Source organism: Bactrocera oleae, chromosome 6 (genome assembly GCF_042242935.1).
Source record: "Bactrocera oleae isolate idBacOlea1 chromosome 6, idBacOlea1, whole genome shotgun sequence".
NCBI classification, from domain to species: domain Eukaryota; kingdom Metazoa; phylum Arthropoda; class Insecta; order Diptera; family Tephritidae; genus Bactrocera; species Bactrocera oleae.
Genome location: NC_091540.1, coordinates 22338230 through 22351884, shown reverse-complemented (window position 1 = coordinate 22351884; position 13655 = coordinate 22338230). Strand labels below are relative to the sequence as shown.

Sequence of the window (13655 nt, the reverse complement as noted above, 5' to 3'; positions counted from 1 at the left end):
ACAAAACCAGTTTAAAAAAAATACTATCGATATTTATTTTTCGCTGGTTTAAATTAAGAGACCACGGAAAAACAAAAAATTAATAAATTTACATATACAATTTTTCATGGTACTATATAAACTGTTCTGAGAACTGACGAGTTATAAAAAGGTAAATTTTCTTACTACTTACTCAATGTAAAATGAGAGCAAGAATTTTATATATATAAAACTTTCAGCAAAGTACTTTATTATTAAGTTATTAATTCTTATTAAAATACAGGAAAACGGTGACGTCAAAAATTCAGAACATTAGAAATACCTTACCTAATTCTAAATATTTCCGTAACATTCCTTCTTATGCATCTAACACTTAACAAAAGAGTAAAAAATTATAATATTTAATAAAATGGTTTTAAATGCTACAACTCTTTTTTGGTATTACCAGACTATATTAGTGTGTAGTGTAGTTTAGGGTTAAACATTCGATAGTCAAAATAAACTAAAGAAAGTGGGACGAACACGGATGATAGAACAAAATCGAACCGACTATAAATTGCCAGAATCAACTAGACAGCAAATTCGTAGTTGACAGAATATTCTAGTGGCGTTGTATTGTTAAAGATCAGACACAGCTCTAGTTAGAATAATGCCGTGTGTAGAGCAATTGAGATATAAGTAAGAAGTTGTAAAGTCTTACAATGAGTAAATTATTGGAATTACAAATTAAGATAAGTGTATAGCCATTAAATTGAGACTTTTATTTAAAAATCCAGTGATCGAACTCCAGAGTAAGTTACAAAATAGACGATTTATTGAGAAATCCGTTACAATTTAATCAAGAAGATCCAGATTTGCAAGGTGTAATGCATGAAGTAGATGTGAACAAATATACAACGAGTGGAGAAATAGCTGCAGAAAGCCCAGTCGCGAAATCATATTGGGCAGAGCAGAGCAGTTTAAAGTTGGTGTGCGGCTGCCAGCATCGAGTTTGGAAAAGCCAAGACGGGCAAAGCTCCCGAGCACTTATGATTGTTCCGAAGCTTGGAAGTCCTGAAGTGCTCAACGAGCTACACAACGGTCCAAGTGGAGGGCACTTGAGAATCACGACAGCCTTGGAGAAGTTAAATCAAAGATTTTATTAGCTTGTTGTCGTCAATCAGTCAGAATTGCTAAATATGCTGAGTGTATTACAGCTAAAGGCTTGATGTGAATGTGTGATTTAGTGGAGATGATTTGTTAAACAGCTACTCTATAGGGGCTGCCAGATTGTGCAGCAGGCACAGTTCTAGTTAGAGTATTGCGGTGTAAAGCGTAATTGAGATATAAGTAAGAAGTTGTAAACTTGTATAATAAATAAGTTGAAATTAGAAATAAAGATAAGTTTAAACTCTACTAAACAATAATTATTATTAAAAATAATAATAAATTATTTTTATATAAGTTATATAATCAATTATAAAAATAGTTATTATTATAAATAATCAAATATTATTGAATTAATAATTAATTTAAAAAAATAACTAAATTATAACTTTATTCAATTTATTCATTCATTATTTTTTAAACCTGCTTGCAGATTTACTTAAAATATATAATATCATACTCATTTTGGTAATATACGTATATATAATATTAAATAAATTTAAAATACAAATAATCGTATTAAGAAATCTATTGAAGATTGATGACTAAAAGCTCAAAATTTAAATTTGTGCAAAAATCAAATTAGTTGCCAATACAAAATATGGTAAAATTATTACTGAACGTCTGTTATGCATTTGTACATACTATGTAGAATTAAATAACGGCTTTTATAATAAATCCACTTCTCCTTTTCGAGTTTGTCCACCTGTTGTAACCAGTTTAGATATTATTTATGTTTTAAATACATTCGCACTGCGAGTACTAGTTTGCCATTCTTGGTCATTTTTTCCATGCTGCTTCAACGTATAGCAGTAAATTCGTATGCTTCAGGCATGAATGAAAACATAATAGGATACAATTTATTGACATACTAATTGACCTGTATGGTAACGCAAATTTTTCAAATTGCAACGAAACTAAAAGACCAACAACAACAAATACCCATCAAATTTTGCGGCATATTCTCGAATGTACTTTTGTAAGCGGTTTTTTTATTGAGTTCGCATGTATCTAGTCAAATATGCACAAAACAGTTAAGTTATTTTAAAGTACTATTTTTTTTAAATTTATGTCGCTCCTAAATTTAGTATAATGCAAAAGTGAAATTAATTCATTGAAATGCATTGACCTCGAAAGGGTAACGAAAAATAAAACGGCTCATCGATAGCTACCATGTATAACTAAATACTAAATATATTTAATGTTATTTTTTACAGAGTAGATAAGTGCACTTTCATAATTTTGAATCTAAATATGGCAATTTTTGTTAAAGTTTGAATTGACTGATTTATGGGCTACTACTATGTTCGCACCGAATTGAAATTCTCTTGAAAACACAATTTGTGGATTGTGAAACCAAAGTCGTTCGACATTGTGTGTTTTCGATGAGTTTTCATTGACAGTTCACACATCTATTTGTTTACATTTGCTATGTACCCTACAAGAACAGTGACGGTCATCTGATGGGTAATATGACAGTCATAGCTGAAAAAATTTTGTCAGCGCGCAGAACAAAGTTTCTATCATTTTCTTAAGAGCCTTGTGCAAACACTGATGTAAACAAACGTATGTGTGTGAGTTTGCATCTCTCTTTAACACATGGATATTCGGAATTGTCTTTTTCTGAGTCATTGCTGACCATTCTTTTGCGCAGTAGATAATATAATTTTTATTTTTTTAATAAATTTCAAACTTTTAATCAAAATTAGTTATAATAATATACTTAAATATAAAAAGGAATGCAACAAAAAATATAACAAAATATGAAAATATAAAAATAAATTTTCACTTGATGCCATCTCCTCCTCTCAATAGCTCTGCGTACGTCTTTCTCCAATTAGTGGATAGTTCGGAATTTGAAAATGCAAATGTAAATTAACTGACATATCAAATGTGATTAAACTAGAGCAGGCACCGATTATAATGAGTGGAATGTAAGTTTTCAAGGGGTTTTCAGCGAAAACTGTTTGACAGATTTTGTATGGATGAAAACACAAGTTTTCGAGTGAAAACCTCTTTTGTCTATGAAAACACGAAAATACATATCTCGTAAAAATTTTTTTATATATTATATTTATATATTGTAGAATACATGTCAATTACTGAAACGAACGAAGTAAGAATATTTGAAATGAAAGAATCAGATGAATTTGCCCATTTTCATAGCGTATGATAGGAGTGTTTGGGGAACCATATCTTTTTTTGAGTATAATTGATTAAGTAGCTCCTGACAAATAGGATTTAATCTAAAGGTTGGCGGCACGCCCATTGTCCAATTTGTACATCTGCTCCTATAAGGAGCTTCCTTACGCAGTTTATTCAGAGAGTTATCGCACTTTAAGTAGTTTTGCACATAGCCGTTCTATAGGAAGTGCGCGTGGTTATTATCTGAATTTACTCATTTAACAGTGTATAAAAATAACCTTCAAAACAAGTTTGATTGAGCTAGGTTCAGCGGTTTTGAAAATATTCACATATAATCATTTAGGGGCCGAGGGCACGCTCACTTGGAAAAAATGTTTAACTCAATGGTGTCTCTTGCTACTGCGTTTCTTAATTTATTGCTGAGTTGTGGCACTTTAAAGGTTTTCGTTTAATAGCATTTTGTTGGCGAGGCAGTGGTCTACGCCCATCTGCAATACCAACCTCTCTTAGGTAGCAGATGCAGCAAGTTTCATCAAGATATTTAAATTTTTAATCAAGTTATCGCTTGCACGGGCAGACGAACGGACAGTTACCCGGATTTCAATTCATCACTTTTAAAGTTACGGGTTTCCTATAAGGTCACCATGAGGTACTTTACAATTGTATTTAGGAACTTACACATGTAGTTCAAGGGTCAATGTTTATAGACATATGTATATATAATATATTGTGAAATAACGAAAAATTATACACAAACTGGCGATTTATGGTCAACCGACATTGTATTTGACATTGAAAGTTTAAAATGGGAGTTGTAATGGCTCACGCATTAAATATCCAGAATTATATAAATAATACCCGTTAAACTTTAGGGCGAATTAAATCCGATTTCTCTTATTTTGTTTTCGGGTTTTAATATTTTTTCGATTAAAAGATTTTCTTTGGAATCAGTGAATGTAGTATTGGATGTCATATAGATAGTTTAATTAACACTTTGCAAAAGAGACAACTCTTGTAGAATTAGCCTTTGATGTAAAAATGTTTAATTTTATTTCTTAAATAGGTTGTCTCTGTTTCCATTTTCAATAAACTGCATAATGTTTGAGTTCAACTTGTGAAAACTAAGGCGTTCGAAATATTGCTAGGTCTCTGCATATTTTTATAATAAATAAAATACAAATTCTTAAAAACTCTCTAATAGTGATTGCTACAAAAATAAAAATACAGTTTTGGTAGCAATATGATTACGCTAAGGAAAATATACTCCCAAATTTTCTGTTAGTAATCTCTCATATAGACCAAGTATAAAATTAGGAAGAGAGGCGAAAATTCCTTAATTCGGTACATGTGATCTAAGGGAAAGCCTGATATATAGAAATTTCGCACAAATTAGCAAGTGAAAAAAATTGATCGGCTTCAATAAGATTTTCTGACGACTGACCAATTTATACGGTGTAGATACAGGTGCAACAATGGAAGTATTTATATTCAGCTATAAACTAATTCAAGTTTTGTAGCGTTAACTTTTTTAACTCCTAAGTTCTCAAATGCAAAGTTAAATAACTAATATTGTGATCCGATCTCAACAATTTTTGACCGGCACTAAAAGTACATCAGTCGAACAATCTGGGAGATATGAAATTTCCCTAAGGGAAAGAAAATTCAAAAGATTTAAATATTTAAAAAGTCTGCTTAGAATATTTGAATTTACACATAGATTTCTAATTAAAACTATTTTTGGAAAAAAGTTCTACGGAGCTCTGAAGCTATCGTTTCCCTTGTTTAGAATTTCTATGCTCTCGCAACCTGTTGCTACAGAGTATAATAGTTTTGTTCACCTAACGATTGTTTGTATCACCTAAAACTAATCGAGTTAGATATAGCGTTATATATACATATATAAATGATCAGGATGAAGGGACGAGTTGAAATCCGGGTGAATGTCTGTCCGTCCGTCCGTGCAAGCTGTAAATTGAGTAAAAATTGAGATATCTTTATGAAACTTGGTACACATGTTACTTGATACCGTAAGTCGGTTTGTATTGCTGATGGGCGTAATCGGACCACTTCCACGCCCACAAAACGCCATTAATCAAAAACAAATAAATTGTCATAACTAAGCTCCGCAATAAGATGTAAGACTGTTATTTGGAATACAGGATCAAATTAGGGAGGGGCATCTGCAGCTTAAAATTTTTTTTGGGCGTAGTCCCGCCCCTAATAGGTTTAATGTGCATATCTCCTAAACAGCTAAACCTGTAATAACAAAATTCACTGAGAACAAATGCTTTTAGCACCTCTATTGACAGTGTGAAAATGGGTGAAATCGGGTGACAACCCCGCCCACTTCCCATATAACGGTACTGTTAAGAACTACCAAAAGCGCGATAAATTAAGCACTAAACACGCAATCCCGTTCAAAATTAGACAGTGGGCGTGGCACCGCCTACTTTTAGGTGAAAACCCATATCTTGGGATCTGCTTAACCGATTTCAACCAAATTCGATACATAACATTCTTTTCATATTTCTATGTACGAAAATCGGCGAAATCGGATTACAACCGCGCCTATTTCCCATATAAAACCATTTTAAATACCATCTGATTCTTTCACTTTCAACTATGCAAATCAAGCAACAATGATTGTATCGGGGTAAAACTTTGCGTGAATAATGCGATTAAAATGTGCCACCTTGTGACCAAAAATTGTCTAAATCAAACTAAAACTGTTCAAGCCCCTAGGTATTGAATATGTGGACCCCAGTTGACTTTTTAACGAAAATATCGATTAATGTGCAAGATATATAATTGAAATTCATATAATAAAATAAATAAATGAAACTCTCGATAATAGTATGTTTTTGTGTCAAAAATTGGTTGAATCGGATCCTTTAATATAAAATTGTGCAAACATCTGAAAAAAATTCCCGGGCTTTGATCCTTGCAAGTTAAGAGAGTATAAAATGTTCGGTTACATCCGAACTTAGAACTTTCTTACTTGTTTATATTAACCTCTTACGGGTGGTCCCCACTACAATTTCCAAAAAAATAATACAAGATATAGAGAATGCGTGATTTCCAAAGTTTTTGAAGCGGAAACGATCAATCTTTTAGCTAGGATTTTGAAGAGCACTGCAAAAAATATTTGGCGTTAGTTAACAAATATTTAAACTTATAATTGGTTCAATAATGTGTTCTTAAAACTAGGATATCTCTTTCAATAGTATATTAATTAAAAAACTTTATTAAAAATCTATGAGATTGCTTTACTCGCAACTTAAGGGATTAGAGATAGTCAAAATTTTCTAAAAATAGATTTTTTTCAAATATAATATTTTAAAGTATATTCTAAAAATGTGAAGTAAATCCGACAAATACTGTTCGAGTTATTCGATAATTAGCGAAGTGTTCTCCGAGCTCTGGGACTTTCATGTAAAACTTCAAATTGTTTTCCTTCAAAACTATTTTTTTTTTTTTGAACGGTCACCAGATTGCAATTAACCGTCGTTTTTTTCCCAAAAATCTGAAAATAATGCTAGGTTTTTACTTCTATAAAACAAAATAATATACTGTCAAAAACAAACTATTTAAAATTGCAAATTTTTCATGTCTCAACCTTTTATAAGTTAGGATCAGATAATATTACATCCAGTTAATAAATTTAAACAAAAAGATTAGCAAGCTTTGCTTTCTCCTAGATATATATACTAAAGTTGAAACAATTAAGCTAACAACAAATCATAAAACAAAATTACATGATATGTTTTAATTTTCTTTCTCGAACTTCAAAAATTTGCAAAAATAAAAGCCTATACTAAAACACTATTTATTATATACATACATATGGTAGGGCCGAGCTCAGGCTACTACCGGGGTCACAGGTGGCGGATAGTGGACGGCCTACACTAAGTAAGTTAGCTGCGAATAGTAATGCTCAGCCCCCGACCAAGAGCTGCAGGAGAGGAGGGCTCAAAATGTCTCACGGGCCCAATGAACCCCCGACGAAGATACGAACAAATGCCGCCTTTAAATAAGCGTCCACAACCCCCCGGGGCTGCACCGAGGGAGAACCTACCCACGAGAGGGAGGCAACAAAGCGACAATACAATAGAGGGAATTAATTCTAGAATAAAAATTTATTTTATGCTAGACATTCCTCTTATGTATTATTTAATATAATTTAAATAATGTTGAAAATTTTTTCTTTTATGGGAATACTAAGATTCTCATTTATCATAAATTTTCGTTCAAATATGAGGTATTCAAGAATATATTTTCTATATTTCTTTTTATGCTATTAATATTATGTATTGAAAAATACAATCAAATAATATGCCATATGCTTAAATTACAGTCTTACAACCCTCAACCATATCTAGTCCAAGCAGCACTTTAAAATTAATTAAAGTAAATAACAGCATGGACCGCAATATGCGTTCAAAATGTCGATGTTCATGTGTCCTGCAGTTCACACAATGACGCACAGTTTGCTGCGTTCTTCATCGACCCATGAGTCGAGTGATCCACCGCTTAGAGTGATAATTTTTTTGTATTTTTTTAATTCAAAGTCAAAGAATTTTAATTTATTAAAATAATTAATAATTAATCAATAATAAATTTTTAATGCAAAAGTTTAATACATCTTTCAATAAATTGTAATTTTCAATCCAAACATTTGCAGCTGCGCATGTCTTAGGGCAACAAAAACCGTAACACCTTTTATATATTTCTCTATTTGTGCGTTTTTTTTTTAATTTTTCCAAAAAATCATATGTTTTTAATCACAAATAGAAAAACCCTGGCAAACGCCCATCAGAATCGAAGCCAGTAAGATTCTGATTATGGTATACTGGAAACCCGTAACGGATTAATCTGACAAAGGGCTGGTGAGAGCAGGATACTACCACCTCAGTAGGTAAGAGTGAAATCTCACCGAAATGGCTAATTAAAACTATTTTTGGAAAAAAGTTCTACGGAGCTCTGAAGCTATCGTTTCCCTTGTTTAGAATTTCTATGCTCTCGCAACCTGTTGCTACAGAGTATAATAGTTTTGTTCACCTAACGATTGTTTGTATCACCTAAAACTAATCGAGTTAGATATAGCGTTATATATACATATATAAATGATCAGGATGAAGGGACGAGTTGAAATCCGGGTGAATGTCTGTCCGTCCGTCCGTCCGTGCAAGCTGTAAATTGAGTAAAAATTGAGATATCTTTATGAAACTTGGTACACATGTTACTTGATACCGTAAGTCGGTTTGTATTGCTGATGGGCGTAATCGGACCACTTCCACGCCCACAAAACGCCATTAATCAAAAACAAATAAATTGTCAAAACTAAGCTCCGCAATAAGATGTAAGACTGTTATTTGGTATACAGGATCAAATTAGGGAGGGGCATCTGCAGCTTAAAATTTTTTTTGGGCGTAGTCCCGCCCCTAATAGGTTTAATGTGCATATCTCCTAAACAGCTAAACCTGTAATAACAAAATTCACTGAGAACAAATGTTTTTAGCACCTCTATTGACAGTGTGAAAATGGGTGAAATCGGGTGACAACCCCGCCCACTTCCCATATAACGGTACTGTTAAGAACTACCAAAAGCGCGATAAATTAAGCACTAAACACGCAATCCCGTTCAAAATTAGACAGTGGGCGTGGCACCGCCTACTTTTAGGTGAAAACCCATATCTTGGGATCTGCTTAACCGATTTCAACCAAATTCGATACATAACATTCTTTTCATATTTCTATGTACGAAAATCGGCGAAATCGGATTACAACCGCGCCTATTTCCCATATAAAACCATTTTAAATACCATCTGATTCTTTCACTTTCAACTATGCAAATCAAGCAACAATGATTGTATCGGGGTAAAACTTTGCGTGAATAATGCGATTAAAATGTGCCACCTTGTGACCAAAAATTGTCTAAATCAAACTAAAACTGTTCAAGCCCCTAGGTATTGAATATGTGGACCCCAGTTGACTTTTTAACGAAAATATCGATTAATGTGCAAGATATATAATTGAAATTCATATAATAAAATAAATAAATGAAACTCTCGATAATAGTATGTTTTTGTGTCAAAAATTGGTTGAATCGGATCCTTTAATATAAAATTGTGCAAACATCTGAAAAAAATTCCCGGGCTTTGATCCTTGCAAGTTAAGAGAGTATAAAATGTTCGGTTACATCCGAACTTAGAACTTTCTTACTTGTTTATATTAACCTCTTACGGGTGGTCCCCACTACAATTTTCCAAAAAATAATACAAGATATAGAGAATGCGTGATTTCCAAAGTTTTTGAAGCGGAAACGATCAATCTTTTAGCTAGGATTTTGAAGAGCACTGCAAAAAATATTTGGCGTTAGTTAACAAATATTTAAACTTATAATTGGTTCAATAATGTGTTCTTAAAACTAGGATATCTCTTTCAATAGTATATTAATTAAAAAACTTTATTAAAAATCTATGAGATTGCTTTACTCGCAACTTAAGGGATTAGAGATAGTCAAAATTTTCTAAAAATAGATTTTTTTCAAATATAATATTTTAAAGTATATTCTAAAAATGTGAAGTAAATCCGACAAATACTGTTTGAGTTATTCGATAATTAGCGAAGTGTTCTCGGAGCTCTGGGACTTTCATGTAAAACTTCAAATTGTTTTCCTTCAAAACTATTTTTTTTTTTGAACGGTCACCAGATTGCAATTAACCGTCGTTTTTTTTCCAAAAATCTGAAAATAATGCTAGGTTTTTACTTCTATAAAACAAAATAATATACTGTCAAAAACAAACTATTTAAAATTGCAAATTTTTCATGTCTCAACCTTTTATAAGTTAGGATCAGATAATATTACATCCAGTTAATAAATTTAAACAAAAAGATTAGCAAGCTTTGCTTTCTCCTAGATATATATACTAAAGTTGAAACAATTAAGCTAACAACAAATCATAAAACAAAATTACATGATATGTTTTAATTTTCTTTCTCGAACTTCAAAAATTTGCAAAAATAAAAGCCTATACTAAAACACTATTTATTATATACATACATATGGTAGGGCCGAGCTCAGGCTACTACCGGGGTCACAGGTGGCGGATAGTGGACGGCCTACACTAAGTAAGTTAGCTGCGAATAGTAATGCTCAGCCCCCGACCAAGAGCTGCAGGAGAGGAGGGCTCAAAATGTCTCACGGGCCCAATGAACCTCCGACGAAGATACGAACAAATGCCGCCTTTAAATAAGCGTCCACAACCCCCCGGGGCTGCACCGAGGGAGAACCTACCCACGAGAGGGAGGCAACAAAGCGACAATACAATAGAGGGAATTAATTCTAGAATAAAAATTTATTTTATGCTAGACATTCCTCTTATGTATTATTTAATATAATTTAAATAATGTTGAAAATTTTTTCTTTTATGGGAATACTAAGATTCTCATTTATCATAAATTTTCGTTCAAATATGAGGTATTCAAGAATATATTTTCTATATTTCTTTTTATGCTATTAATATTATGTATTGAAAAATACAATCAAATAATATGCCATATGCTTAAATTACAGTCTTACAACCCTCAACCATATCTAGTCCAAGCAGCACTTTAAAATTAATTAAAGTAAATAACAGCATGGACCGCAATATGCGTTCAAAATGTCGATGTTCATGTGTCCTGCAGTTCACACAATGACGCACAGTTTGCTGCGTTCTTCATCGACCCATGAGTCGAGTGATCCACCGCTTAGAGTGATAATTTTTTTGTATTTTTTTAATTCAAAGTCAAAGAATTTTAATTTATTAAAATAATTAATAATTAATCAATAATAAATTTTTAATGCAAAAGTTTAATACATCTTTCAATAAATTGTAATTTTCAATCCAAACATTTGCAGCTGCGCATGTCTTAGGGCAACAAAAACCGTAACACCTTTTATATATTTCTCTATTTGTGCGTTTTTTTTTTAATTTTTCCAAAAAATCATATGTTTTTAATCACAAATAGAAAAACCCTGGCAAACGCCCATCAGAATCGAAGCCAGTAAGATTCTGATTATGGTATACTGGAAACCCGTAACGGATTAATCTGACAAAGGGCTGGTGAGAGCAGGATACTACCACCTCAGTAGGTAAGAGTGAAATCTCACCGAAATGGCTGGTAGGCTAATGCTGTTCTCATTTCCGTCTCGTTAAAACCCCAGCAGTTCTTCAAGTACGTTCACTGCACGTTGTCATATTATCATGGCCGTACAGGTTCAGTTGAGACGAGCTCCTGATCCGTACTCGAACCTGGCTCTGAACATAAGCTCCCATAAGGACTTGTGTCAACCCTCGCGTGGCCTCCCTGCTTGCATAGATAACCACGGGATTCATATGAATTGAAGCGGGGACCCATTAAAACAAAATGAATTCACCACATCAACAATAAAAGTCCACACAACAAAATAAAGATGGCCAAAACGAGGAATACGGGACCTTATTCCGTAGGAGTAGTTGGATTCTTAGATCCCCTATACTTTCCACCACTCCAAAGCAAGCCGTCAAAACCGAAACAAGAGTATATGACCTAAATGAGACAGGCAGAAGAGGAATCCTTAGAGAAGTGCAAGAGCATCGTGCAAATAATGAAAACGGCGATGGCCAAACAGAAAAACGTGGACGTTAAGAACGGAACGGTACAACTAGACGAACTCTTTGAGGTAATCAAGAGTTATCGCAGAAACTGGCTTATCATTGAAACCGAGAAAAGACGGGGACATTTAAGCAGGCGCATCACGACCCCCGAGTCAATAACCTCGAAGCGGCGAGCGACAAGCCCTGTGGAGCCTCGAAAAATTGTGCGACCACGTAACGAAAAGGAGGGCCAGTGGCAAAAAGTTTTGTCTAAAAAGACGAAGAAGACCCATGCAGAAGGAGGCAAGGTAGTGGAAGCGCTCAAAACCACAGAGGAGAGGCAGCAAGAAAAAAAAATATAGCTTCAAGTCAGAGAACATATAATAGGCCCAAGCGACAATCAGAGGCTGTGATCATTAAGACAGCAGAAGGCAATAGTTACCCGCGTAGCGAGATCCTTAACAACATCCGTAGCAAGGTAAACCTAAAAGAAGCAGACGTTAAGATTAAAGGGATTCGCAAAACAAGAGCCGGGGCACTACTATTAGAGCTGGAGAAGGGACAGACTGCAAAAGCCAACTTCTGTGAGGCACTCAAGCACACCATACAAAAATCCGCAACTGTGGCCGACCTTAAACCAAAGGCTAATATAGAGATTAGAGACCTCGTTTCACTTACAACAAAAAATGAAGTCGCAGAGGCCGTAAAAGGAAGGAGAGCGGAACCTGGATAGAAGATAGCGGCTCAGCCGCAGCTATATGGCTACCACCAGGCAGTGATGTCGGCACTATAGGTAAAGGTAACGGCAACGGTTTCGTATGGGCCAAATACGACCTTTACACTGTAGTTAGCTGTACTTGATGCCAAGCGACAGCATACAAGAATTTCAAGGAAAGCTCGAAATATTGAGGATATACCAGGTCTATAGAATGTCAATTAATTATTGCCGGAGACCTAAATTCAAAAGCCATAGAGTGTGGTATGCCAAACACGGATTCTACAGGAAAATGCATTCTATAAATGGCTGCTCGGCTTCGTCTAATAGTGCTTAATACGGGAAATGCAACCACGTTTAGAAGACCGGGATGCAAGGAAACCACACCAGATATCACTCTATCATCAGAACGCATGGCTTAGTAAATAAATGGAGAGTCCTAGAAGATTACACTGGCAGCGATCATCAGTACATCTCTTTTACGGTGGACACCGGAACAAATGCCAACCAGTACAAGAAAAATACTGGAACCCGAAAATGGAACGTCTCGAAACTAAACACTTCGAAATTAATCTCCGCAATAGACAACCATAACCCATCTAGCAGCTCCCCCAAAATTGCAAGAAAAGTTGTCGAGCACACAATGCTTAATATAACAAGAGCATGTCACAAATCGATGCCCAAGGCTTCCTGCAGCAAACTTAAAGCAGCAGTTTACTGGTGGACAGAAAATATCGCCCAATTCAGACGCACATACCTTCGCCTTCGTAGATCGTAGACGAGATCCAGGCGAGGAGGAGCCGCATCCAGAGAAGCTGAGCAATATCAAACGGCGAAAAAGGAGCTGAAACATGTAATCGACGATAGCAAAAAGAGAAAATGGAAGAAACTACGCGAGGACGTCAACGAAAACCCCTGGGGACTCGGAGTTCGACCAAAGCCACCTGACTTAACCGCTGCCAAAATGGATCACATCGTAAGCGCACTCTTCCCAACACATCCCCCAGTTCACCCTCGAAGAGCTGCAACTGGCCACTGGCAAGCTCAAA

General features: G+C 34.5%; 1 long non-coding RNA gene and 2 pseudogenes across 1 annotated transcript; 1 reads left to right on the top strand and 2 right to left on the bottom strand.

The window, feature by feature from the left end:
* Window positions 1-548: 548 nt before the first annotated feature.
* Window positions 549-1255, top strand: LOC118680493 (uncharacterized). The gene is made up of 2 exons (XR_004976025.2): window positions 549-657; window positions 756-1255. It is a non-coding gene; the product is annotated as an uncharacterized lncRNA (long non-coding RNA).
* A 6400-nt stretch (window positions 1256-7655) lies between these two features.
* Window positions 7656-7808, bottom strand: LOC138857966 (5.8S ribosomal RNA; annotated as a pseudogene).
* Window positions 7809-10877: 3069 nt separating this feature from the next.
* On the bottom strand, window positions 10878-11030 carry LOC118680594 (5.8S ribosomal RNA; annotated as a pseudogene).
* Window positions 11031-13655: the final 2625 nt, after the last annotated feature.